Here is a 12,510-nt window from a genome sequence, read left to right on the forward strand (position 1 = left end):
TTAGCTTTTTTCTGGAGACGAGTTTGGTGGTTTTGTTCTTAAAATATATGATGGAGTGGCTATCAAAAATAAATGTCAAAAGATAATCCCAAGTTTAAATTTGAATTGAAAAAAATAAAGATACTGAATACATATATTTTTCATATCCTTTTAATATAATTTTCCAGATTATTAAAATATTTCTTTAATGTATAAGCATCAAAGTAATTTAATGGAATTTATTTCTCTTTTTATTTACATAACTGTAAATTACGACAGATGCAAATGAATACTCTAAATGAGCAAGTAATCCCAACATAAAGTATATCAACATAATTGTCATGAACATTAAGAATTAAGCAGGCACTAATTGAAACCCTACCCCTCAATACACTCTCAAATACAAATTTATCACCAAACACAACAATAGTCATGTTTGCTTTGTGGAAGATTGTAAAAACAACATCAAGTGTAGATTTTTAACCTCTTTATCACTGACTCGTTGCCTTTTTTGGATAAGTGCTCATAATGTTAGGAAAAGCCAGAACAAACACGACGCCTCAAAATGAAGGCAACGTAGTCTTAATGAAAAAGACTTAACAAATGCAAAGCATGTAAATCTTGGCCTACTTCCCCCTAAAATCTTGCTTGACATCATGCCATCCAAAATAAATCATTAATCCTCATCAATGCTGACAATCATTATTACAACTGGAATGAACACAATTCCCTGACATTTGCAAAAGTTATATTTAGACTGCCTACAATTGGCTTCCAGTGAGGCCAGTCTCAAAGGCTACATGGACCAATTATCTCTTCTCTAACTGGGCCGATTGACATTTAAGCGGCTCTTGAATAGCTGAAATTGTCACATTTCATTAAAACTCGTCATTCCAATTGGTGAAGTGAATTGTCAGGGAGCAACCTTATGTATATCCAATAAAATGTAAAAACAAAAACAAAAAATAAACATTGTGTGGATTAGATCTCATTGCTTATTTATAATGGATTGTGTCTGGTGAGGCTCAGTCAGATTTTCAAATAAATGAAGCTACATCTCTTTCATCATTAAATTGGCAGAGCAAGAAAGCAATGTACAAACTATATTATAGAAAAAAACATTTTATTGTTTTACCTTTTCTTATATGATATTTTATTGCTGCTCCTTTTGAATAAAAGCATCAAAAGGTAGGTAATCCTCTTATATGAAAAAAAAAAAAGAAAATCGATGAGAAAAAAAATATTACTGGATGGCTTGACTTTCTGTAAGCTTTCTAAAACTATAATTAATTTGATTGTTTGGGGCTGAGGTGTGCACCAAATCAGAACCATAGGTCGCACTATTGCCCTCTGCCGGAGGCAAGGGAATTCTTTGCCTCATTCTGCATTTGCAGATGTTCAGCACAGTCATACGTTACATACTGTTCTTTTTTTTAATAAAAGCTAATGCTATCACTAGTTCTATTGTTTGTGGCTGGGGTGTACTCCAAATCAAAATCCTTGGTCTCACTTTAGTCCTCTGATTGCACATGACTGGTGGAATATCAGGTCTTGGTGTGCAAGACTCATACTCAAACAGTCTACCCCTCAATCGACAAATGTAATTATTATTTAACACAAACTTTCAAACACATACTTACTAGTCCAGGCTCAACATTAAAATACAGATTCAATGCACAGTGCCTGACGAACACCTCTGACATTGGAACACAGCCTTTAATCATCAGCGGAGTTTCTAAACATGCTATAAACAGACCCATAAAATGTTGCATATAATTGTTGAGGTTATGAAATGAAATGAAATGAAATGAAATGAAAGGTTATATTGTTGTACGTGAGAGTTGGGAAAAAACAAAACATTTTTTCTGAAATACTCCATAACACAGACAGTTACCAGCAGACATCTCACAGATACGCATGAAAAATAGTGCATAAAACGTTCAGCTGTAATCAGACCAGCTCATATTTTCTTCACTTTTTAGTTCCTATCAGCTGTCCCAATAGAGAAAAGAGATGTGAAACATATAGAATGTTGCGATGGGAGTCCCACATGGGCCCTGAGAAACAATGGAGGGCACAAGAAGCCCGAGATAAAAATAACCGAATGGCGAGGTTGACTACAGTGCTTTGTTACTGTTGGACATTGGCAGTGGGCTTTTGCTGTGGTGGCGCTGATAGACGATGATTTGTGGCACGTCTCAAGGGGAAGCTGACATCAAATGCTTCCTTCAGTGACGTGGGAAATGCTAGCAAAAGCTGCCAGAAGTCATTACCCAGCACATGAATGTTTTTCATAAACGTCCATGATGAAAGACTTAATCAGCTTCGGAGGAAACATGGTTGACTGTGGAGGAAACTTAGTTGACTGAACCATTTGCGATCCCAAAAGAATGACCGTACTACTGTTCAAAAGAAGTGCAACAATTAAATTATTAAAGAAACAGCTAATCAATTAGCATATTAACGACTTCAACAATTGATTTATCATTAACTTGCTTCTTGGGTTTGAAATTCTCAATTTTCCATTTTCTGGACAATAAATATTGAGCAATTTTTTGGATGGTCTTCCATTATAAAAATCTCCTTACATTTGTATTCAATCAAAATAAAAATAAAAATTCTGATGCCAAGACTAAAAATAGGACATATTAAAATAAATGTTATGTTTTTTAAGAAATCCATGATATAGGTCATGTGGGTGTTATTTTATTTGGTTTCACAAAAAATATTGACAAATCTTAAAGGGATACTATGTAATATTTGACCACTAGATGTTATTGTATTGTGTATTGCAACCAAAACGAATGCTACAAAGCACGACGACAGGTATTAACTACAGAGACTCAAAGTGACCTAACCGCACCATTTTTCTTCTTATTTTTTGTCCAGCCTTTCACAAGGTTTTTATCTTTTTGGGGCACCTATAGCAGCGAGATGTCAGCGTCCTCTAGGTGAACCTCATGTTATGTAAAATAGATAAAAATGTCTCGACCTATGAGTATTGTAAAAATATGTTTCCATGATAGTTCAGGAATTGTTTTCTTATGACTCAAAAACATATAATATTTAATGAATGTAGTATGTTTCACCATTTGTGTGTGCGAAATCATAAAAAATGGCCCTTTAATAGTGAAAATGTAAAATTAATGTCAAAATGCATTGGGTGCTCATTAAAAGTGATAAGTTTGGAAGCAAAATGTTTCCAATTTTTTTCTTGGCCAAACCAGTACATCACATTTTCCACAATATCATTTCAAGTCAATTTCTGTTTTAAGATATGGGGTTTGAAATGTAACAGTCTCAATTCTCTGAATAATCGATAAACGACAAATTATGGTAATCTAAAATTGAAATAATGATGTGCTACATGTCCACTCTTTAGTGAATGCAAAATTATTAAGGCACACTGCTGAGTGTGCATAGCTTTCAACACATTCCAATGGAACCACCCATTCAGACAAATGCAGTTTGAAAATTTGATGGTACTGCAGTATGCTCACTACAGTCCGCTTCGCAAGCAAAATAAATGCAGAACAATAAATCAATGCAAGCTTGAAATTTGCACGATTTTTCTCCCATGCAACAGAAAATAAATTTTGTATGTTTGAAAGCAAAGTGGATGGAAACAGCAGCAGAATTCTGCTTAGAGTTCATTTTCAACCCTCAAGAGAATCACCAAAAGAAACCTGATCTCAATCTTAATAGCTTCTCTAAGTGTGCCGAGTGCACTGCTGTAATAGCTCACATAAGGTGCAATACAAATAGAATTATCAGCAAAGACAATTACAAGTGCTAGTACAGGTAGGACACATGGACAAATCCTAATGACTTCTGACAAATGTACACAAGTGACAAGAGGGTGGGAGGAGACGTTAACTTCCTCTCAACTTAAATTCTCCAGTGGCTCTCATAATGATGATTACTGTAGCCTGCCCAAAAAGGGCTGACAGTGCCCACACCCACACGCGAGCCCACTAAAGTCCGAGATGGAAATTTAGCAACATTTTGTGTCTGCGGCTCTGGGGATCACATTGCAACTTGCTTACATTGTAGGAAGCCGTGGCCTGGTTCCAAGACAGTTGCAATGAACCGCAGCAAAAGCCTCAGGCAGTTCATGCTGACACTCCAAAATGCAACTCTGTTTAGTTTGTGGGAATGAAGAACAGGTTGAAATAGGACGAGTTGAGTGAAACAGTGCCACCTGGTGATCATAGGACTTGAGTAGTTTGCTACCAGGCCGCACAGAAAGAAAAATAAGTTCCACTATCTATTACCTATAGTTGTTTTAAAGACACACATGAGTTTCAAAATAGGCTTTGAGGTGATACGTTTTAAATAAAATCAGTGTAGTTTGCACAAGTGGCCTTTCAGGTAGTGCAACTGTCACGTTAGAAACAGAATCCTTCGTCTCACTATCAACCTCTGCCATGAGGCAAAACAATTGCTTGCTTTACTAAGCATCCAGAGACGCTCAGCAAAGTAATATGATACGTACTAAATGTTTTCATAATATTCATTACATTTGAAAATTCAGCCACAAAAAAATTTCAAAAAAAAAAAGTTAAATGATAAATAAACACTGAATGAAAATGACCATTTCATACACAGTATATTTTTAATTTTATCTTTCCTTGATGCTTATCCTGACTGCACGTCACTGCTTGCAATTAGGAAGATGGAGGTTTATTTGTGATTTTGATTAAGTAACAACACATTTTTCCCAATTTAGCTTTGGGGCACCTGAGGCCATGACCACTGGAGTACTGTGCAGCAGTTACCAATCGGTTATAAAGTGCATTGAAGAATTTCAAATGAGATAAATTAAAACTATTCAGAAAACACAATAATCCGAGTAGCATCAGAATGAATAGCTTGTTTGGTTGTGGAAGTGCTCCCGCGTAGACTTCCATCACCTCAGTGAAAGCATAAATATTGATTTACAGCAGAAACAAGGCGGGAGAATCGAATCTCCCTTACTTACACTTCCTACACTTCCTGCCCTATTATATCAGGATGCTTTATCTAACAGAAGCATTTCTGCTGGAAAGGTGCTAAAGCATTTTGTTCCCCTCTTCCCCAACTTCCCAATTCAGTGGTATGGAGCAACAATGGTGCACATTGTGCATGGAGTTGGGGGCCTTCCGCTTGATGGTTCAAAGAGAGGACTTTATTGAAATTAAATGGGTGGGGGAATAAGCAATGAAATTCCTCTTTGACTTGAGTGCATGCATTTTATTTGTTTGTTTCCATCAATTTGTGGGTGCTTATCAAAGCCTTTGTACTTACCGAAACACACTCTCCCTCTTGAGTGTGATCACCTGCCAGGACACAATCTGGTTAAGGCTCATTTAGCAAGATTAGCCAGAAGGAACAGAAAAGACAACCATCTGAACTCATAATAAAATAAAAGCTAATCTTTAATGTTATGCTATTCTGAACACTTTCCATTGTGCTGCATCATTAGCAGAAGCATGCACAGAATGTCATGTGGTACAGAATGTATTTTCAGCAAATACGTGCTATGCACAAAACACAAATTTTGTTCGAGTTTGGGAACAGAGCTTACTTTTCATTTATTGGAAATAATTACATAATAGAATATTTGAGGCAAACTGTCAGTGTGTCGGTGTGGAAGCTGCTGCAACCGTTCAAAACTGCAGTTAATCTACGTCCTCTGCTCAAACAACACTAAACCACATACAAATCTGAGTCTAAGATCTGCTGAAACAGTATTTGCAATTGTGCATTGTGCCTCATGTCTATTCCATATGAGAAATTACCTCAGTGTCTGGAATGAGTTTCCTGCCGTGCAAAAGGTGCCAAGTTGAGTGGAAGCAAACATTAAGTGGCTAAATTATTCTCACGTTCATTACTTTTTACAAGTAGATTAGTAAACTGCAGTCAGCAGTCCTTAAGGCAGGGTGAAAATTGAGGTTTTCCGTAATACTAGACGTAAAAAGTAAAACGTCTGCGCCGCATGTAAAAACCCCAGAGAAAACAGATAACATTATCATTATTAAGTTGCTCTTTTAGCAACACAGGCGATGTGCATGTAAAATTGGACATTTGTCATTGAATGTGTGAAAATGTTACTACTCAATGTTTGACTGGTCATCACAAAGAGTATTTCCCCACTCTCGACCAAAGTCATCATCTCGCTCGTGACCCACAATACGATAGTTACTCCATAATGGAGAGATGAGTGGCTGGAGATATTTCAAAACAGACAATGGCCAGCTTACAATCAATCGCTCACTCAGCTGGTACTTTAAGAGCCCATACAAATATGCATGTTCAGCCAGATCAGCCAGGGCTCTATGTGCGACATTAGCAAGATCAAAGCACACTGAGCTTAATATATTTTAGCATTTCCTCCCCTTTGGAGGGATTATTGTGTTGCATTACAGTAAAACTCTGCACAAGGTCTCTGCTTACAACATCCCTACCGCAAAAGTTTATGTGGAATTGGGCACCACTGGGAAATCTGTGCTCGTAGTGGTTAAACAAGCTGTTCTCTGCTAACATCTGACTGCTTGAATTACATATGTAGACTATCCATTTATCTTAAAATAACATCTGTCTTCCTGAATGAATCTACAGAGCCGTGCTCTCAGCCTCCAAAAGACTTCGCCAAAATCAGTCCAGACTGTGATAAGGAGCATAAGATAAACTAATGGTAAAAGCCAAAAGAGATGGGTATAATGACACCAGCAGTGTTCTGTTTTCTTCTGCACTAAGCAAACAAGACAGGCTTGCCTGTAGGTGAAATCCTGATACTGAAAGTGTTGTGTTTAGGGTAATTGAAAGAGCATGTTTGTGATTATTCCAGTCAGGACGCTTGAATATGTGTCAATAAAAAAAGTAATTCTCACTTTGTGACATATCTGTTCGGTAGTTGCCCATCAATGCCAAACACTGGCTCATCTCTGTTGAGTACGAGAACGCCTTACACCGACAAGAACGGTGACCATCTGAGAAAGGTGCTGTGTCCGAGTCAGATCAAGACGTTACTCCTGCTACTGGTATCCATGGAAATCAGTAGTATTTGCATGTTTGAAAGCAAAGCGGATTCTGTGGGGGAGAAAACCCCTACCCAAAACAGCCTGGAGCGGTATGGGCATCATCAGGCTGTACTTGTCCAAGACACACTACAGACACCTCCTGGCTTATGACCATATGACTTACGCAAAACGGTAGATACAATAATTTTTTTTCAGAATGTCGAAAAATATCCGAACATTGCTGTAAGTTCGATTTTGTATTGTGTGCACCTTTTTCCGAGTACAGAACATTATTGTAGTGCTTCTTTCCGGCGGTACTGGCGTGTGGCGCTGTGAGAGGTCACCCAGCATCCACCCAGAAGTAAAAAATTCTGCTTCTTCTTTCTAGTTCGTATGTAAACACACAGTTCTTCGTGTACTGAATCTCCAGCGCGCTATGACGTTTTTATTGTTTTATATCTTGTGCCTCCATTCAATATGGTTGGTGTAAAGTGTAAAAAAGAGGCGAGCCGTTTCTTTTGAAATGAAAGTGGAATAAGAAACCTTGATGCGGTTGAGAAAATGGTCGGAGAGTTTTTGTTTGGCCACTTTTTACCACGGAGAAGGAAGTCGCTTAACTTTTGAAGCTCATCCTCCAAAAGTAAGTTAAACTTAACTTTATTTATCTTGATAAAGCATATTATTCTATGAAATGTTTTTTTGCTCAAAACAATACAGGTTACTTATACAAGCCTTAAACATATTTATACAAACCTTAGACATACAAAATATAGATCTGAAGCCACTTACGAACAAATTCAACTTTCGAATGATCGTACGGAACCTAACTCGATCGTAGGTCGAGCAGGGTCTATAAAGGAAGTGGTGCCCTGACAACTCAGGTGGTTAAGGGATTTGGGAACCGTGATGTTTTGTAAATATCCGTGGAGCTTTGAGAAGTTAAGCTCATACTATGTAATTAATGAGTAGACCCTCATTTTAGTCTGGCATTATCGGTGAATATTAAATTTGCAACCAGCGTGCCACAGCACTGGAGTATGCGACAGATATTATGAAATTGACCTCGTCTGAAATTGATTTCCCTAAACATACTGTACTTTAGGTTCATTGATCAATGCCACACTGTATTAGCAACAATCAGGAGAACTAAATACAACTAAACAAGTTATAATAAACGGCTCTAGTATATTCAATTTTTGAAATTGAAATTTTGAAATTGAACATGAAAGCTAAAGGCTCCCTGCGTCATCGGGGACAACAAATTCATCCAGGATTAAGAACCAGAATCATTGTTTTACGTTGTCATTTTTGATAAGGTGCACCAAAGTTTCCTTCATTTTTAACGAGAGCTTTTACTTGTTTGGTGTATGGAAATACTGATCTAAACTGTTGCTTTTTTCAGCCCAAAACAGACATAACAGCAGCTGCTGAGTTCTAAGTGAGTTCATCGGGGTTGAGGGAAAAAATGTCAACACAAAGCAAGTGACTTTTTAAATGGTGACCAAGATATACATTTCCAGACCTTATTGGTAATAGTTTGGCGAGCACGATCACACCATGGCCCGTGAAGCAAAGATAAAATTATAGAGGATTTAGAATCATAATTAAATGAGGGAATAGTGAGCGAATGTTATTTTCTTTTTTCTCTTTGGCATTACATGACCCCAAAAGGACAAAAATGATCGGCTCGCCTTCAAAGACCCATAATGTTCACATTCCTTACTTGTATTCAACCCTCCAGTTAGAAAGTTAAATATGGCTGTCTGTAAATGTCACAAAATAAGCCAAGAGTACATAACTCAAATGACTTTAACTAAAACATATTGCAGCAGCTCTGTGGCACTGGCAGAACACCCGACTGATTTTCAAACTACTGTGCAATCACTATAAACTATAAGTAGCACGGTGATGTCACTCAAGAGTAGCTGAAGTGTGCAGGCAAGAATAAATAATCAACTCCAAGTACAATACGAAGGCCACATTACAGTGTATCATGAGTCAAACTAAAAAAAAATGCTTTAAATGTGAATTACCGCTGTTAGATTGTGCTTCATGAATTCTTCACAATGCAACAGCTGGTACACTAATCTGAAAGAGGCTATATTGGGCTCAAACAAGCCATATGTGACCGGGGAATGATTGCTTTGGTTTAGGTGCGATAGTTGGTGTGTCTGTGAGCCTCTAATTTCAGCTCCAGATGTGCGTATTCCATATGTCGAGCGTAAAGGCAGTCACTGTAAAACAGGCCTTGTGCTCGTAAACCCACAACTGCTGGATTAGAACTGGTCGTGATTAATCAGTCTTTTGACCTGCATTGGGCGGACTTTAAACTCGGATTCAGACTGGAAATTAAAGTATACAATTAAACGCGAACCATTAACAACATTAAAAATCCAAATGAAGGAACAATATTAATCGTAACACATTTTTAACCAGCACATCCATTTGAACAGTGATTAAGATTTTTGGTGGGCACTGGACTATTAAAATGATTTATATTTCATAAACTTATACTTGGTTTAAAAATAATGTTCAGTTAGAAGGTCTATGGTCAACATTGTCACAAGCAGAGCAAGTAGCTTTGTGACAATAGGCCTTATGCAACCTGGTGGGAAGGCGTCAACTCAAATGGGGACAGCTAACACCCAAAAAAGCTTCAAATACGCCATGTTAGAGGCTGAAAAAATATTTTTTTCTAGCTCAAATATGCCTTCCATCTAATGTCTGCCAGCTGCTATTAAGTAGGGGTGGGTGATACTGGGAATTTTGGTTTCAATGCAATCCAAGTAAATGCAGAGTAGTATCGGTCGATACCAATTTGATACAGATACTTTCCGCTTGGAGATGTCATGATGATCATTGAATTATTGAATCCCTACTAAAACTGTTCCAGGACAAAAGTCAAGAGAGTCAAACTGAAAAAAGCAGCAATAAAATACTGTATAACGTCAACATGAAAATCCCTTCCATTGCACAATATTTTGAAAATACATCAATTAGTGCAAATATATTGAGAACAAAATTGGATTGAATTTGAAAGATATAATGTATGTATAATATTACGACCTAAAATGATAATTATAAGGCTAGTTAAACTGTGAACACCGTATTGATCCCAAAACAATAGTATTGATCCAAGTACCAATATTAGTGATATTTCTAATCCAACTTGGCTGTTATTTGTTATATTGTTATATTGGTGGGTTTTCTCAAAGTTGAGACTTGAGAAGGACATACTTTCTTCTTTTTTTTGGGTTTGTGAGAAAAGTGTCATTTCTCAGAGCGACTTGTCGTTTTTGTTCCCTTCCAATGTTCCTCCATTTGGAAGCAGGAATCTGATTGCTGACCTTGGACTAAATTCTCAGGGTAAATCTAATAATAGCCAACATGCTAGCAAGCGGAAGACTTCCAATTCTGTAGCTAGACCTTGCTGAGATGTCCCTGTTTTTAGTTAGTATCGTGAGGAGTGGTTGATGAGAAATAATGAGAATCTGTAAAAAGGTTTCTTTCTTAGTATGCCTCAATGTTTGCAAAAATAACCAAAAATACCAGATCTCAAGTGCATGACGATGCCCTCGGATTTCATCATACAGTAGATATATGAATGCAAACTGAGAACACAAATGCTTGCTTTCAAATGAAACAAACAAACATTGTATGATTCCCTCTTACGGTGATGCTGCAGCAAGAGGGGCGCCCCCGCTGGCAAAAGGCCCGAGGCCAACTCGGCAGCGAGACAAGAGTGACCAGCGAGATAGGCAAGGGCAAATCAACACTGTGACGCTTCATTCAGAGGCCGGACACAAGGCTTTTGTCTCAGCAAGGCTTGGAAAACAGAACTTGCACAGAAAATTATGATAAACCCTTGTGGCTCAGTTGAAATGTAATCCTCTGACAATACCACACACAATAAATTAGCACTACTTTGCCAATGTCAGTTAGCAATACTACATCTTAGAGCGTCTTTTTAAGGAGAAAATATAAACATTAATGGAGAACGCCTGCACAGCCTTCTCTGCTGGCCTAAAAAAATATATCTGAATCAGGTGATGCTTTGAATATATTTTGTCCATTAAATCTTAAATAATTCCAAATTGTCTGTAAGCTTCTTTCCATTGATTTTCCCCCTGGTTTCCCCATTTTTACTTTTGTGCTTTTAGAATTAGGGATTTAACCAATCACATTTCAGCCATCACTTGTTTCCAGGGTCAGAAATCTACCCTTCACAATCAGTTCTGCAGGCCCTGAGGCTTAAAATAAATGATGATAAAACTGTTGGTCTAGCCAATCAGATTTTAGTTGGCAGAGCCAGGCCCTTCTCGATGGCCTAAGAAAACATCAACGGTTTTACAAACTATAATTGGCTAGGGGACAGTAACGGAAGTATGACAACAAGAAAGATCCCCGTGTCCACTGCTTTTGTCGAATGGACATTTTCAGTCCTAGATTCAATAAAAACTATGTAAGAAATATATAAGGACAGACTTGACTTTCAGCATTTGCTTTGATGGAGATAGAAGAGAACTTCTTAATGGAACTGAAACGCACGCATAATATGTACGAGAGAGTGTTTGAAATCTTCTTGAGGAAAGAAGGATGGACTTTGTGCACGGATAAAAATGATTTTTGGTGAGTGAATTTTGTAATTCCTAAATAATATTGCAATTGTATGAGGTTATATTGATGCTTTTTTTAAGTGGTCACAGATGCGCTGCAGTATTTTTTATAGCCATGAAATCAGGGCTAGACTGATTCAGACGTAGCACTTCTAAAGGCGTAGATGTGAAATGCACGTTCTACCATTGCATTTTATATAGTCATAAAAGTGTTTTGTTAAAAAGCTTTAGGGAATGAGCATCAAGTGATCTGAATAAGAGGTCATGATAGATCAGCCCTTAAAATGTTACCCATGACAACTGCCTGTTTCATCTGCCAAGTCTACCGGATGTTTTAGAACCGTCCTCCATTCAGACTGGAAGTCGAAAGAAGACTGGGAGGGTTCTCAACCAGTAAAAATAAGGAAGTCATTAGATCCTCATGGCACTTCAATAAGAAAGGTGGCTCCATAAAGTACTCGCTAATGGATAGCCATGCTCTCTGCACACTTATTTGGTGGTTAGCAAAGCCTACAAACGACACAAGAGAATGCAAAAATGAAGTTGACACCTGTTATTAAAACCAGCCCGCACTGAGCAGCAGCTAATGAGTATGTCATTTTCTGGAAGACAGAAACACTTAAATACTGCAATTATGGCTGGGTTGTGTCGGTTCTGGGCTGGACTGAAAGCGGCGGGGTCTTAAGAGATTTTAATTCAAACTTGACACAGTAAATGAGCTTGCAAAATTTTACTGTGACCGAAATATTTTTACGATTTTAAGAACATATCTTATAGTCCAGCTGTACAAAAAGTACTTCTTTCTTCCCCTGTTTGAATTCCTAAGCAGGTTTTGAGGGTGGATACATAGAAAAGATGAAATCCCGATGTGGATTAAGCATACCGAAAAAAAACACAAGGTCAACACAGGCCAC

The sequence above is a fragment of the Urocampus carinirostris genome, chromosome 10 (genome assembly GCF_059441175.1).
Source record: "Urocampus carinirostris isolate Australia breed hairy pipefish chromosome 10, RoL_Ucar_1.0, whole genome shotgun sequence".
NCBI classification, from domain to species: domain Eukaryota; kingdom Metazoa; phylum Chordata; class Actinopteri; order Syngnathiformes; family Syngnathidae; genus Urocampus; species Urocampus carinirostris.